The following is a 17,264-nucleotide window of genomic DNA, read 5'->3' as shown; positions in this document are numbered from 1 at the left end:
ATATTTAAATTTGAATATTTCCGTTTTAACTTATATTTATTTCGCCTTCTTGCCTACTTAACTTCTTGCTTCTTGCATTTTACTACTATATTAATCTATAACTACTGCTTATGTTTATTATTTGTTTATTCTTATATATTATGTTTATTCTGTGCGCTCCTGAGCGTCACAAGGCCTCCGTTTACCGCTAGTTATCGGCGTCTTCTTGCCTCCTGGTCCAAAGTCCATGAATTTACCGTTCGACCTTTCGCCCTCTGCGCACGGCACCAATATCAGGGTCCAAAGTCCGGTGCCGTCCCGTTACTTCCTTCTGCCCTCGGCCCTTCGCCGCTCTCTTCTATTGCTGTCCCTCTCGGACTCTCCTTGTCCTTGTCTGGTGCTCAGTGCACCACTGTCTCTCGCCGCACTACCGTTACTACGGGCGAATTCGAATTAATTTCAGAATAGAAAAGTAATTGAATAATCTACAGCATGTACAAGTTTTAGAGTTTGAAATTGCTTAAAACTGGTAACTGGTAGGCCACTGCTTGCATGCGCTTACTTCTGCTTGCTTTCTAACTTGTGGGGAGTTATTCAACTCCTCACACTGCTTAGATACATTGGTCCGTGACTGGTCACTTTTTTATAGAAGTAAGTTATTGTTTTATCCATGGGTTTGAATTAAGGTAAAGAATTTTATTAGTCAGGTGCGATACATGGTCAAATCTATTTAAATTAAACACATAACGAACAATTGAGTTAAATGCTGATGTTATTTTGCAAATATTACAACACCGTAGAATAGTGTAGGAACGAGGATGGCTTTGGCGATTTGCAGCTTTATATCTAATGGCAGCAGCCCGGCTGCTGGTTGAAATTTAGAAATTTTTTTTTAATATCTGATTTTTATAGTGTTGAAATATTCGGTACACACTTAGAGGCTATTAAGTCAACACAACAAACAAATGTACATATGAGTTTGAGCAGTCTTTAAACTTCCCACAAACCTCGGTGCAGGAGAGCTGCATAGCAACAGCGAAGGAGGAGAAAATGCCAGGGCAGCCAGTTCAAACTGTAAACAACGGACCTTGGACCCGAGTAAAGGGGAGACACCGTGAACTAACGGTACCGAGCTGGACATCTGACCCTCATACGGCAAGGGCAACAACTTCGGTCTCGCATAAAGAAGACACACCGTGAATTAACGGTACAACAGTGGACCTTGGACCCGATCCCGCGAGCAGGAGAAGGGAAATAGGACCATCACAGGCTATAAAAGGCGGCGCAAGCGCAGCTCACCCCGAAGTAATAGTGCGTGAATCAAAGCAAGTGCGTGTACCCGAGGCCAGTAGGAAGTTAATCAAGTGCCAAGTGCCAGGGTCAAGACGCGGAACGACTATAATTCTACAAGGCTAAGGCTACAACGCTGAGATCCAACGGTTGCTAGGTCGTGGTTAAATCGAGATCAAGGACTCCTTGCGTGGAGTCTGCGATAAGGGTGGCTTGGCGAAGAGGCAGAACCTAGTTTTTCCTGCTAGGCGATACACCTTGCCGACACAATCCAAACCGATCTTAGGGAGCCTGCGATAAAGGTGGCTGACCTGCTAGACGTTACAACTCGGTGGAACCCTCACGAGCAAGCAGTCAAAGATCAGGAGCGACCCACGAGGCTATATTTAAGAAGACAATTATAGCCCTAACGATCCCAACACCCTTGGGTTATCTTTTGGTCAAAGTCAATCAGCCAATATAAATTTGGTGGAACGATCCTACAACCTCTCTAAGCTAGCCGCACGTTTACGTAGGGAGCAAAAAATAATAAATCAGGTCGTTACATCTGGCGCCCATAAGTGATTGTCCTGACCAAGGAACCAAGGAGTAAATATGGAAAAGACGCGGCTGAGCAGTCGGAAGGCCACCAGCCACACGCGAAACAGCTGCGTGCAGACGGTGTTTTCATACCCGAAGAAGGACTCGGAGTCGGTCCCAGCAGCTCAAGGTCAGGGCAACAAGCTAAATAAGAAAGAGGGTCCCTCATACCGACAGGCGTCAAAAGCGGAGCAGACGGATCAGTCATTGGGAAACTACGGAATCCGCGACAAGATATCCGAGTGGCTTGAGGCAGTCGTAGTCAAGGCTAAAGGGTAAACCTACAGCGAGCTCTTGACCAGGAGTGTACATAAGGCTCGCTTTACCGCAAGCGGCAAACTTCCGCTCAAGCTGAATAGAGATGGCGATAGGAGCGCAACGCTGATCAGGACTTGGAAACGGAGCTGTGGATGTGCGAGCTCTATTATTATGCACTTCCTGGCGGTCAGCGACTTGGACCCACTTGTATCTACATAGGACCTCACAAAGGAGCTGGTGAACCAATTCGCAGAAGAGGCTAGCACAGTAAAAAGGAGTATCCTTCGATCCGCCTTGAGGGACACCCAGGCGGCAATAATAAGGCTGTTGTGTAAGAAGGTGCAAGTGGTCCTTGCCAGGGGCATGATAAAGGTGTGATAGCCAGTAAGCCAGATAGCCTGTAAGTGCCTGAATTTCGGTCATATCGCGACTGCTATATAAAGTGCGGGAAACCCGGGCATAGGCTAGCGAGCTGCTCACAATAGGCTAAATGCTTTCTATGCATCAGCAGGAGATGTCTTTCACCACTGCGAAGCTGCGCACGCTCTGCTGAGCCATACCATGCGGGGCCCTTAGGCAGACGTAGCGCTCATCAGCGATCCGTACAGAATAACATCCGGTTTGGACTATATACTGCACGCGACCAAAACTGCCGCAATCCTGACGATTGGATCAAGCCGATCGTGTGTATCGGCTTCTTCTTCGTTCGGGGTGAGGTCGGCAACTTTTGCCTCTACAGCTTCTACCTACCACCGCGCTTTTCTATCAAAGAAATCTCAGCAGTCCTGGATGAGCTGGTTTGCGATGCAATAGGAAAGCGATCACCACGTTAGTGACTTAAATGCCTGGGCAGAAGAATCGGGCTCAGCGTACACGAACGCAAGAAGCGAACACTTCAGAAAGTGGACCTTAGCTTCTGCAGCGGCTCGCTTTTCTAGCGTGCCCAATGGTCACTTAGCGAGTTATACACGGCTAGCGACCACAAGGCAATAATCTGAAAGGAGACCTACCAGAGACCCTCTACCGGAACGATACTTTTACCCTAAGACTATCCAGCTGGATAGGTTTCTTAGGGAATTTTTAAAGCCTGCCATTGGCGAGAACGGAGAAGACAACGTGGCGAGCATCACTCAAGCAGGAAGGAAACGGGGAGCCAACATTCTTACGGGCTAGACGGCAGCAGCAACGGAAGCAATGTGTCTCAACTCGAGCTTATTAGGCAAGTGTGCGCCGAAAAAAGCAAGACACTCTAGAGACTCCTTAAGGAGTCAAGAGGAAATGCTTTCTGGAACTGTGACTTAGCTGAACCGCCGACAAAATTGTAATTAAAAAAATTTATCAAGCATGACGACGATCGTGGGACAGGGAAACAGGTGTCTATGCCCAAAGCTTCGCAGCGGATGCATACGGCACGTGGAGCCACATCACCGATCCGATCCCAGCCGGAAGATATCCGAGGGATTCCCGGGGATACGTCGTCGCAAGCTTCTTCAACCTGTGCCTCACGGAAAGCATTTTTGCGAAGCTGTGGGAGATTCAGAAGCTGGTTCTGCTACCCAAGCCTACTTGCAGATTACCCCAAGCGTTAGCACTGGAGCCGTTTGTGTGGAATGCGATGTACGATGGTGTCCTAAGGCTGCCGCTGCTGGGTCATAGACGTCGCGTATGATATAGCCATCGTAATCGTGGCAAAAACCATCCAAGAAGCGGAGGACCTAGGAAACATTTCGGGAGCTTAGACCACAAAACGGAGGCTGTCCTTATATCCACCGCAAGCAGGTAGAGACAGCTGCCATTCAAGTCGGAGGCGTCTTGATAAATACTAGTTCAATATATATTCGTTTTTAATACAGCTAAATATTTTTTTGAAATTCCGAAATCGGTTTTTTGCCACTTTTTGGATTTTCTGGCCCACTGTGCACCGCACACCAACACAAAACTAACTTAGCACCAAGCATCCCTTGTGGAGGGCCATCCCAAATCTAAGGCCGAAACAGTAACTCCCATAAGAGACTCTTCAGGCAGCTGGGCCAGAAGCGACAAAGACAGAGCTTGTGCATTTGCTTTACACCTTCGAAATGTTTTTCAGCCAAACCCTGCAAATAATTCATTCACACTACCGTTTCCGTCAATTCAAATTGGAACTGAGACGGCGCCAATTCTGTTTCAACCAAACGAAGTTGCAAAAATTATCAGCGAGCAATTAAAAACATAAAAATCCTCAGGCGGTGATCTAATAACTCCTAAGATGCTAATTGAACTCCCAAGCTGTGCAGTTGAGGTACTTTGTAAACTCTTTAACGGGATAACACGACTTGGCTCCTCCCCAAAAGTGGAAAAAATCGGTAATCACAATGATCCCAAGCCAGGAAAAGATCACACAATACCAGCTTTATACAGACCGATAAGTTTACTCTCGTGTCTGTCAAAACTGCACGAAAAATGCCTTTTGACGCGCATAATCCCATATCTAAAAGAGTACAACGTTATTCCGGCAAATCAATTTGGCTTTCGACAAAGCCATGGAACAATAGAACAAGTCAACAGATTAACAACTGAAATACGAACTGCATTCGAGCTTCGGAAATGCTGCAGTGCGGTATTCCTTGGCGTTTCGCAGGCTTTCGACCGAGTCTGGCTCGATGGCCTTATGCATAAAATCAGAATGTTACTGCCGGAAAACACTCATAGAATACTTGAATCGTACCTTTACAATACAGCCTTCGCCGTAAGATGCAACACTACAACATCCGACGATCACACGATAGAGGCTGGAGTTCCTCAAGGTAGTGCCCATGGTCCAATTCTATTTCTCCTTTACACCGCAGATATTCTCACGAACGAGCGGCTAACTACTTCCACATTCGCAGAAGATACCGCGATCTTAAGTGGGTCCAAATGCCCAATTCAACAGCACTAATAGCTGATCATCTCGTGGTAGTGGAGAGGTGGTTATCAGACTGGCGAATAAAAATAAATGCGCAATGTGTAAACACAGGACGTTTACTCTTAACAGACAAACCTGTCCCCCGCTAACTCTGAATATCACGTCACTTCCACAAGCTGACGCTGTAACGTACCTTGGCATCCACCTAGACAAGAGACTTACATGGTGGAGACATATCGAAGCTAAGAAAATTCATCTATAACTAAAATCCAATAGCCTTCATTGGCTCATAAACACAACGCTTAAGCCAGTCTGGACTTACGGCTCCCAATTAAGGGGAAACGCGAGCAGCAGTGTCATCGACATTATCCAGCGAGCACAAACAAAAATCCTGAGAACTATCACTGGGGAACCTTGGTATGTTCGGAACGACAACATCCACAGAGATCTTGACATTCTACCCGTAAAAGATGAAATATCAAAACATTCTACCACACCAAGCTAACTTCTCATCCAAAACAGCTCGCCAGGGGCCTAGCCAGGGTTCCCAACCGGACCCGATTGCAACGTAATGACCTTCCAGCTCAGCAATAGTTATTAGAGCCCTTACATCTCGAGTCAGTCATCTTGACTGTCAGATATAGTTTTTAATTTAAGATTTTATATACTTATTGTTAGTCTCAATTCAGTAAAGATTCAATAAATAATATGCATGTGTAAAAAAAAAAAAAAAGTTCCCTACTGGCTTTAAAATTAGTCCGCCTTCGACTTAGCTATCCTTGTTGTTCTCCACGTCTTGGACTAATTCCACGAACTCTATTGCAGCGAATCCAATTTTCTCGAGTCCTCTCAGCTCGGTTGGATCAACCGATATCATCTCCACGCATCGCATCACAACAAATGACCTAATAGGTCCTTCATTAACATCAGACATTTCAGGCTGGCATGATCCGTAAAGTTGGTAAACTGCAAACTCCACATACGGCCGTAACTTACGAACTGCACGGAGAGCCGAGAGACATTAATTTTCGTTAACTATTATTAACCTGATGGCTGTTAGTTTTTGATGAAAAGAATGTTGTGGGCCTGACTGCAATGTGGTATGCACCACACTAAATGAAGAACATCTTTTTTTAATCGGGTTGCACCAAGACTAGTACTGTCGTCAACGCCATCCTCAATGTTTCAACTAAAAACTTGGCCTCTAGACTCTATAACCAGTGCCATAACGCGTGTGGCTTGTGGTGGCCGTTGGTCAGTGTGACCGTTTCTTTTGTTTGGCGCGCCCGCCCGGATATTTAAATTTGAATATTTCCGTTTTAACTTATATTTATTTCGCCTTCTTGCCTACTTAACTTCTTGCTTCTTGCATTTTACTGCTATCTTAATCTATAACTACTGCTTATGTTTATTATTTGGGTATTCTTATATATTATGTTTATTCTGTGCGCTCCTGAGCGTCACAAGGCCTCCGTTTACCGCTAGTTATCGGCGTCTTCCTGCCTCCTGGTCCAAAGTCCATGATTTTACCGTTCGACTTTTCGCCCTCTGCGCACGGCACCAATATCAGGGTCCAAAGTGCGGTGCCGTCCCGTTACTTCCTTCTGCCTTCGGCCCTTCGCCGCTCTCTTCTATTGCTGTCCCTCTCGGACTCTCCTTGTCCTTGTCTGGTGCTCAGTGCACCACTGTCTCTCGCCGCACTACCGTTACTACGGGCGAATTCGAATTAATTTCAGAACAAGTGCGCAAAAGTGCACTTTTATACTAACAGAATAGAAAAGTAATTGAATAATCTACAACATGTTCAAGTTTTTGAGTTTGAAATTGCTTGAATCGTTTTGTAGCTCTATTTAAAACTGGTAACTGGTAGGCCACTGCTTGCATGCGCTTACTCTGCTTGCTTTCTAACTTGTGGGGAGTTATTCAACTCCTCACACTGCTTAGATACATTGGTCCGTGACTGGTCACTTTTTTATAGAAGTAAGTTATTGTTTTATCCATGGGTTTGAATTAAGGTAAAGAATTTTATTAGTCAGGTGCGATACATGGTCAAATCTATTTAAATTAAACACATAACGAACAATTGAGTTAAATGCTGATGTTATTTTGCAAATATTACAACACCGTAGAATAGTGTAGGAACGAGGATGGCTTTGGCGATTTGCAGCTTTATATCTAATGGCAGCAGCCCGGCTGCTGGTTGAAATTTAGAAATTTTTTTTTAATATCTGATTTTTATAGTGTTGAAATATTCGGTACACACTTAGAGGCTATTAAGTCAACACAACAAACAAATGTACATATGAGTGTGAGCAGTCTTTAAACTTCCCACAAACCTCGGTGCAGGAGAGCTGCATAGCAACAGCGAAGGAGGAGAAAATGCCAGGGCAGCCAGTTCAAACTGTAAACAACGGACCTTGGACCCGAGTAAAGGGGAGACACCGTGAACTAACGGTACCGAGCTGGACATCTGACCCTCATACGGCAAGGGCAACAACTTCGGTCTCGCATAAAGAAGACACACCGTGAATTAACGGTACAACAGTGGACCTTGGACCCGATCCCGCGAGCAGGAGAAGGGAAATAGGACCATCACAGGCTATAAAAGGCGGCGCAAGCGCAGCTCACCCCGAAGTAATAGTGCGTGAATCAAAGCAAGTGCGTGTACCCGAGGCCAGTAGGAAGCTAATCAAGTGCCAAGTGCCAGGGTCAAGACGCGGAACGACTATAATTCTACAAGGCTAAGGCTACAACGCTGAGATCCAACGGTTGCTAGGTCGTGGTTAAATCGAGATCAAGGACTCCTTGCGTGGAGTCTGCGATAAGGGTGGCTTGGCGAAGAGGCAGAACCTAGTTTTTCCTGCTAGGCGATACACCTTGCCGACACAATCCAAACCGATCTTAGGGAGCCTGCGATAAAGGTGGCTGACCTGCTAGACGTTACAACTCGGTGGAACCCTCACGAGCAAGCAGTCAAAGATCAGGAGCGACCCACGAGGCTAGCCAGGGTTCCCAACCGGACCCGATTGCAACGTAATGACCTTCCAGCTCAGCAATAGTTATTAGAGCCCTTACATCTCGAGTCAGTCATCTTGACTGTCAGATATAGTTTTTAATTTAAGATTTTATATACTTATTGTTAGTCTCAATTCAGTAAAGATTCAATAAATAATATGCATGTGTAAAAAAAAAAAAAAGTTCCCTACTGGCTTTAAAATTAGTCCGCCTTGTTGTTCTCCACGTCTTGGACTAATTCCACGAACTCTATTGCAGCGAATCCAATTTTCTCGAGTCCTCTCAGCTCGGTTGGATCAACCGATATCATCTCCACGCATCGCATCACAACAAATGACCTAATAGGTCCTTCATTAACATCAGACATTTCAGGCTGGCATGATCCGTAAAGTTGGTAAACTGCAAACTCCACATACGGCCGTAACTTACGAACTGCACGGAGAGCCGAGAGACATTAATTTTCGTTAACTATTATTAACCTGATGGCTGTTAGTTTTTGATGAAAAGAATGTTGTGGGCCTGACTGCAATGTGGTATGCACCACACTAAATGAAGAACATCTTTTTTTAATCGGGTTGCACCAAGACTAGTACTGTCGTCAACGCCATCCTCAATGTTTCAACTAAAAACTTGGCCTCTAGACTCTATAACCAGTGCCATAACGCGTGTGGCTTGTGGTGGCCGTTGGTCAGTGTGACCGTTTCTTTTGTTTGGCGCGCCCGCCCGGATATTTAAATTTGAATATTTCCGTTTTAACTTATATTTATTATTATTTATTATAAGGGGAGACACCGTGAACTAACGGTACCGAGCTGGACATCTGACCCTCATACGGCAAGGGCAACAACTTCGGTCTCGCATAAAGAAGACACACCGTGAATTAACGGTACAACAGTGGACCTTGGACCCGATCCCGCGAGCAGGAGAAGGGAAATAGGACCATCACAGGCTATAAAAGGCGGCGCAAGCGCAGCTCACCCCGAAGTAATAGTGCGTGATTCAAAGCAAGTGCGTGTACCCGAGGCCAGTAGGAAGCTAATCAAGTGCCAAGTGCCAGGGTCAAGACGCGGAACGACTATAATTCTACAAGGCTAAGGCTACAACGCTGAGATCCAACGGTTGCTAGGTCGTGGTTAAATCGAGATCAAGGACTCCTTGCGTGGAGTCTGCGATAAGGGTGGCTTGGCGAAGAGGCAGAACCTAGTTTTTCCTGCTAGGCGATACACCTTGCCGACACAATCCAAACCGATCTTAGGGAGCCTGCGATAAAGGTGGCTGACCTGCTAGACGTTACAACTCGGTGGAACCCTCACGAGCAAGCAGTCAAAGATCAGGAGCGACCCACGAGGCTATATTTAAGAAGACAATTATAGCCCTAACGATCCCAACACCCTTGGGTTATCTTTTGGTCAAAGTCAATCAGCCAATATAAATTTGGTGGAACGATCCTACAACCTCTCTAAGCTAGCCGCACGTTTACGTAGGGAGCAAAAAAAAATAAATCAGGTCGTTACATCTGGCGCCCATAAGTGATTGTCCTGACCAAGGAACCAAGGAGTAAATATGGAAAAGACGCGGCTGAGCAGTCGGAAGGCCACCAGCCACACGCGAAACAGCTGCGTGCAGACGGTGTTTTCATACCCGAAGAAGGACTCGGAGTCGGTCCCAGCAGCTCAAGGTCAGGGCAACAAGCTAAATAAGAAAGAGGGTCCCTCATACCGACAGGCGTCAAAAGCGGAGCAGACGGATCAGTCATTGGGAAACTACGGAATCCGCGACAAGATATCCGAGTGGCTTGAGGCAGTCGTAGTCAAGGCTAAAGGGAAAACCTACAGCGAGCTCTTGACCAGGAGTGTACATAAGGCTCGCTTTACCGCAAGCGGCAAACTTCCGCTCAAGCTGAATAGAGATGGCGATAGGAGCGCAACGCTGATCAGGACTTGGAAACGGAGCTGTGGATGTGCGAGCTCTATTATTATGCACTTCCTGGCGGTCAGCGACTTGGACCCACTTGTATCTACATAGGACCTCACAAAGGAGCTGGTGAACCAATTCGCAGAAGAGGCTAGCACAGTAAAAAGGAGTATCCTTCGATCCGCCTTGAGGGACACCCAGGCGGCAATAATAAGGCTGTTGTGTAAGAAGGTGCAAGTGGTCCTTGCCAGGGGCATGATAAAGGTGTGATAGCCAGTAAGCCAGATAGCCTGTAAGTGCCTGAATTTCGGTCATATCGCGACTGCTGTATAAAGTGCGGGAAACCCGGGCATAGGCTAGCGAGCTGCTCACAATAGGCTAAATGCTTTCTATGCATCAGCAGGAGATGTCTTTCACCACTGCGAAGCTGCGCACGCTCTGCTGAGCCATACCATGCGGGGCCCTTAGGCAGACGTAGCGCTCATCAGCGATCCGTACAGAATAACATCCGGTTTGGACTATATACTGCACGCGACCAAAACTGCCGCAATCCTGACGATTGGATCAAGCCGATCGTGTGTATCGGCTTCTTCTTCGTTCGGGGTGAGGTCGGCAACTTTTGCCTCTACAGCTTCTACCTACCACCGCGCTTTTCTATCAAAGAAATCTCAGCAGTCCTGGATGAGCTGGTTTGCGATGCAATAGTAAAGCGATCACCACGTTAGTGACTTAAATGCCTGGGCAGAAGAATCGGGCTCAGCGTACACGAACGCAAGAAGCGAACACTTCAGAAAGTGGACCTTAGCTTCTGCAGCGGCTCGCTTTTCTAGCGTGCCCAATGGTCACTTAGCGAGTTATACACGGCTAGCGACCACAAGGCAATAATCTGAAAGGAGACCTACCAGAGACCCTCTACCGGAACGATACTTTTACCCTAAGACTATCCAGCTGGATAGGTTTCTTAGGGAATTTTTAAAGCCTGCCATTGGCGAGAACGGAGAAGACAACGTGGCGAGCATCACTCAAGCAGGAAGGAAACGGGGAGCCAACATTCTTACGGGCTAGACGGCAGCAGCAACGGAAGCAATGTGTCTCAACTCGAGCTTATTAGGCAAGTGTGCGCCGAAAAAAGCAAGACACTCTAGAGACTCCTTAAGGAGTCAAGAGGAAATGCTTTCTGGAACTGTGACTTAGCTGAACCGCCGACAAAATTGTAATTAAAAAAATTTATCAAGCATGACGACGATCGTGGGACAGGGAAACAGGTGTCTATGCCCAAAGCTTCGCAGCGGATGCATACGGCACGTGGAGCCACATCACCGATCCGATCCCAGCCGGAAGATATCCGAGGGATTCCCGGGGATACGTCGTCGCAAGCTTCTTCAACCTGTGCCTCACGGAAAGCATTTTTGCGAAGCTGTGGGAGATTCAGAAGCTGGTTCTGCTACCCAAGCCTACTTGCAGATTACCCCAAGCGTTAGCACTGGAGCCGTTTGTGTGGAATGCGATGTACGATGGTGTCCTAAGGCTGCCGCTGCTGGGTCATAGACGTCGCGTATGATATAGCCATCGTAATCGTGGCAAAAACCATCCAAGAAGCGGAGGACCTAGGAAACATTTCGGGAGCTACAAAAGAGTAGTGCCTCCCATCGGTTGGACTAGACATAGACCACAAAACGGAGGCTGTCCTTATATCCACCGCAAGCAGGTAGAGACAGCTGCCATTCAAGTCGGAGGCGTCTTGATAAATACTAGTTCAATATATATTCGTTTTTAATACAGCTAAATATTTTTTTGAAATTCCGAAATCGGTTTTTTGCCACTTTTTGGATTTTCTGGCCCACTGTGCACCGCACACCAACACAAAACTAACTTAGCACCAAGCATCCCTTGTGGAGGGCCATCCCAAATCTAAGGCCGAAACAGTAACTCCCATAAGAGACTCTTCAGGCAGCTGGGCCAGAAGCGACAAAGACAGAGCTTGTACATTTGCTTTACACCTTCGAAATGTTTTTCAGCCAAACCCTGCAAATAATTCATTCACACTACCGTTTCCGTCAATTCAAATTGGAACTGAGACGGCGCCAATTCTGTTTCAACCAAACGAAGTTGCAAAAATTATCAGCGAGCAATTAAAAACATAAAAATCCTCAGGCGGTGATCTAATAACTCCTAAGATGCTAATTGAACTCCCAAGCTGTGCAGTTGAGGTACTTTGTAAACTCTTTAACGGGATAACACGACTTGGCTCCTCCCCAAAAGTGGAAAAAATCGGTAATCACAATGATCCCAAGCCAGGAAAAGATCACACAATACCAGCTTTATACAGACCGATAAGTTTACTCTCGTGTCTGTCAAAACTGCACGAAAAATGCCTTTTGACGCGCATAATCCCATATCTAAAAGAGTACAACGTTATTCCGGCAAATCAATTTGGCTTTCGACAAAGCCATGGAACAATAGAACAAGTCAACAGATTAACAACTGAAATACGAACTGCATTCGAGCTTCGGAAATGCTGCAGTGCGGTATTCCTTGGCGTTTCGCAGGCTTTCGACCGAGTCTGGCTCGATGGCCTTATGCATAAAATCAGAATGTTACTGCCGGAAAACACTCACAGAATACTTGAATCGTACCTTTACAATACAGCCTTCGCCGTAAGATGCAAGACTACAACATCCGACGATCACACGATAGAGGCTGGAGTTCCTCAAGGTAGTGCCCTTGGTCCAATTCTATTTCTCCTTTACACCGCAGATATTCCCACGAACGAGCGGCTAACTACTTCTACATTCGCAGACGATACCGCGATCTTAAGTGGGTCCAAATGCCCAATTCAACAGCACTACTAGCTGATCATCACGTGGTGGTGGAGAGGTGGTTATCAGACTGACGAATAAAAATAAATGCGCAATGTGTAAACACAGGACGTTTACTCTTAACAGACAAACCTGTCCCCCGCTAACTCTGAATATCACGTCACTTCCACAAGCTGACGCTGTAACGTACCTTGGCATCCACCTAGACAAGAGACTTACATGGTGTAGACATATCGAAGCTAAGAAAATTCATCTATAACTAAAATCCAATAGCCTTCATTGGCTCATAAACACAACGCTTAAGCCAGTCTGGACTTACGGCTCCCAATTAAGGGGAAACGCGAGCAGCAGTGTCATCGACATTATCCAGCGAGCACAAACAAAAATCCTGAGAACTATCACTGGGGAACCTTGGTATGTTCGGAACGACAACATCCACAGAGATCTTGACATTCTACCCGTAAAAGATGAAATATCAAAACATCCTACCACACCAAGCTAACTTCTCATCCAAAACAGCTCGCCAGGGGCCTAGCCAGGGTTCCCAACCGGACCCGATTGCAACGTAATGACCTTCCAGCTCAGCAATAGTTATTAGAGCCCTTACATCTCGAGTCAGTCATCTTGACTGTCAGATATAGTTTTTAATTTAAGATTTTATATACTTATTGTTAGTCTCAATTCAGTAAAGATTCAATAAATAATATGCATGTGTAAAAAAAAAAAAAAAGTTCCCTACTGGCTTTAAAATTAGTCCGCCTTCGACTTAGCTATCCTTGTTGTTCTCCACGTCTTGGACTAATTCCACGAACTCTATTGCAGCGAATCCAATTTTCTCGAGTCCTCTCAGCTCGGTTGGATCAACCGATATCATCTCCACGCATCGCATCACGACAAATGACCTAATAGGTCCTTCATTGACATCAGACATTTCAGGCTGGCATGATCCGTAAAGTTGGTAAGCTGCAAACTCCACATACGGCCGTAACTTACGAACTGCACGGAGAGCCGAGAGACATTAATTTTCGCTAACTATTATTAACCTGATGGCTGATAGTTTTTGATGAAAAGAATGTTGTGGGCCTGACTGCAATGTGGTATGCACCACACTGAATGAAGAACATCTTTTTTTAATCGGGTTGCACCAAGACTAGTACTGTCGTCAACGCCATCCTCAATGTTTCAACTAAAAACTTGGCCTCTAGACTCAAAAACAAATTATTATAGCCAGTAAGCGAAGCTGATAGCGTGGCTAAGTTTTTCATGAAGCGTAGTACCAGCCAGGCTCTCGCCTCAGGTTTCGTCACCACAGTCCTTTGATTCTTTTTCACCACGACGTCGTCCTCCTGGTCGTTGTAATGCTCCATCTGCATGGCCTGGACCACTTCCACTTTCTTGTCATGCCCTACCACACTGTTGCCTCAGAACCCTTAAAGTGCTTTCTACCAATTCATTTTTAGACTCGGATAACATTATAAGTTCATTGGTGGGGAATACTGGGTGTGTGTTTATAATTCGGATTACCAAAACCAAACAATTATTTATGTACAGCAGTTGGGGTAAATATAATAGAAATTTTTACTGCAAAACAATGATTAAATAACATGAATTTAGAAAATTACAATTAGTTTGATCCTTATATCAAGATAAAAAGAAATAAATTCTACAAGAGTTAATGAGTTAATTAAGATTATTATTGATTAACTCAGCTACTCTTATATATTGAATATATAAATTGAAATATTAATGGAAAGTGAGCCCCGATGAACTTACCCCTTTTATCCTCTGGCTTTAAAAGTATGTAGATAGTACATATATTTATCCGTGCTTTACTAGAGACAAGTTTCTTCAATCACTAATTAACAATTAAAAATAAACAAAAAAAAAAAAACTAAGTATGTTTTAAGGTGAATTTCACTATTCAAATGCCGTTTCGTTCATAAACTATTTTAAAAATTGATTGATTGAAAAGTCAAGCACAAGTTGCCTTTTAATAACCTAAGATGTCCGTTATCAAATTGCATAGCGATTAACCAGGTTGATTTGGGAGTGAGTTAAGTACAATTATTGAACAGTATTTGAGCCCAGCATATAAACACAGAACTATACAGTTTGAATAAAGTTTTCGCACAGTCAAGCTTAAGGAAAAATATGATCTATGTAACAGCTTTATTAAACATTGTGGGGGAAACACGAGAAAAAGTGGAGGAAGAATATGACCCCTAGCAAAGCTTTGGAACTGTGAGCCATTATATTTTGAGCTAGAAGCTTAAAAAATTTTACATTTATTTAAAAAAGGCAGAATAGTTAATGCGCTCTTTCATAGTCTCAGCCCATAGTAACATCCTCTCAAACCTCCAAATTTGAGCAGCTCTATAGAGGAGACGGTTCTTTAATCCAATTTTAATGTATTAAGCAGCTCGAGATAAAAAACTTTTGTTCTACCACATTTTAGCAAACCCGCTAGTTTAGCGGTAAAACGACTTAAATTGCCCATAAATTTTAAACGACTGAGGCTACGGATACGTGCTGTATATCGCTAAATACTTATTTATAAGGGCTGTTCATGCCGAACATGTTCTTTTTGGCAACATCTTCATGTGGGCATCGCTATCTCACGATGTTCCCCAACTTCTTGCACACCGCCCTCTCTTATTTTCCATGTAGACCTAAGCTAGTCCGCCATATTACCGACATTCCAGAAGCTGGAAGCTGAAGTGCAATCCGCTGCGTTTGAAATTGGTTTTAAACAACTGAGAATCAAGGAACATATATCTGTGCGCGGCCCTGCCACCAACAGGGCTATTTACGTTTCCTTGCAATAAAATATTTACAGAATTATAGTCAAAACTATGTTTTGTGTTTTCTTTTTAGCAAATATTTTAAATCGCTAAACTAATTTGATGAGGAAAAATTCTTATTAGAGCATTTTTAATTAACATGGAAACAGAAGCAAGAGTATTATAGACAAAAATAATTGATTATGTTAAGGGGTCAGAACTGTGTTCTTCAGTTTTTTCAAAGTCCAAGTTATATGAGGACACCACCTGGTCCTGGAATTGGTGTTATCTCCTGTACAAATTAATAACAACATCTAACGAACAAATTCAAAATATATTAAATTTTTTTTAAGCAATAGAGTCAACAAAAAGACGGTAAATTGTTTTTTTTACAAATGTAGAAACACCTAATATTCCTTCAAAACCTCCGACAGCTAAATTAAAGCATTGGATTATGAAATAGTAAATTGTAAAACATTTTTAAAAATGTAATACTAAAAACTTAACCATTTAATTTTAATTAATTTATCGCTTTAAGTTTGAGCTATTGGTCTTTTTAAGTAATTCCGCGTACTCAAGAATGAGAAATATCTATCTATTGTCAACAATAAACTGCTTGGTAGATACAAAAAAAAACAACAGTAATGATCAATACACTTGTAGAAAGGCTTGCTTTGATACTGCTTGCTGACTAGAGGCCAACTAGTAGTTTTGAGGTACTCTTTTATTGTAAATAGGTTTTGAAGCTGTGCAGTTATAAGACTGTAGTTTCAAACAAAAACTTTTGATATCAAACAAAAACATCTCTTGACGTGGTAAAATTAACGTGACGATCGCACCTTCTACTCTAAAATCTTCTGATATCAGGTTTTTTTATTCAATTAGTTTCGTGATCGGTAACTCTGCACAATAAAATCAGCCTTGTTACTTAACAATCTTCAAAGCAGAGTGCCGCTTACAAAAAAAGAGGTGTATTTTATAAAAAAGCTAAATATCTGGGTTTCAAATTTAACAAAACACTAGCTTAGACTAACCATACAACCCAAGCTGTTTAAAATACATATGGATCTTTAAGATCCCTTTCCCTTATTTTAACCTCAAAGCTTTGATTATTATTTGACACCGGCATTATTCTACTGAGTCGAAAAATATTGCAAACGGTGACGCCATGAGTAAACAAAATCTAATTGCAGTGTTTAATTGTGTTGCCGGATATGTGTTCAATGTGAGACGTGGCGATCAGATTTCACGTTTATCGTACAAGATATTTAAAAATGACCATAGATTAAATTCAGTACACACAGTAACAGACAAATAAATCCGGACACCTAGGGTATGGCCTCTATATGCAAACTTTGAAAGTGCGTAAAATATGTGAAAATTTTGTATCTGTTTGGATCTTCTATCATGTTATTTATTAAGTATTTAGTGTTAAATTACCATCTAGTTTAATTATCGTAAGCTTTTGGCGCAAAACAAAAAAAATTTTAAGTGTCGAAAATGACTTATACTGATAAAGTTGCTCCAACACGTGACATCATAGACTTTTGCGCTTTGTAAGTATTACTAGAATCTGTATTTCAAATACCAAAGCTCTAGCTTTAGTTTCCGAAATCTTGACGTCTTGACATAGAAACGGCGAGATCGACTCGTCAATTGGTCCTTAATAAGAATATATTAAAAAGTATTTTTTTATTTTTTCTTTTTAAATTATTGTAATCAAAATCAAAATATTTAAATTTT

This window comes from Drosophila gunungcola, unplaced genomic scaffold, assembly GCF_025200985.1.
Source record: "Drosophila gunungcola strain Sukarami unplaced genomic scaffold, Dgunungcola_SK_2 000026F, whole genome shotgun sequence".
NCBI lineage: Eukaryota > Metazoa > Arthropoda > Insecta > Diptera > Drosophilidae > Drosophila > Drosophila gunungcola.
Note: the sequence above shows the minus strand (reverse complement) of the source record.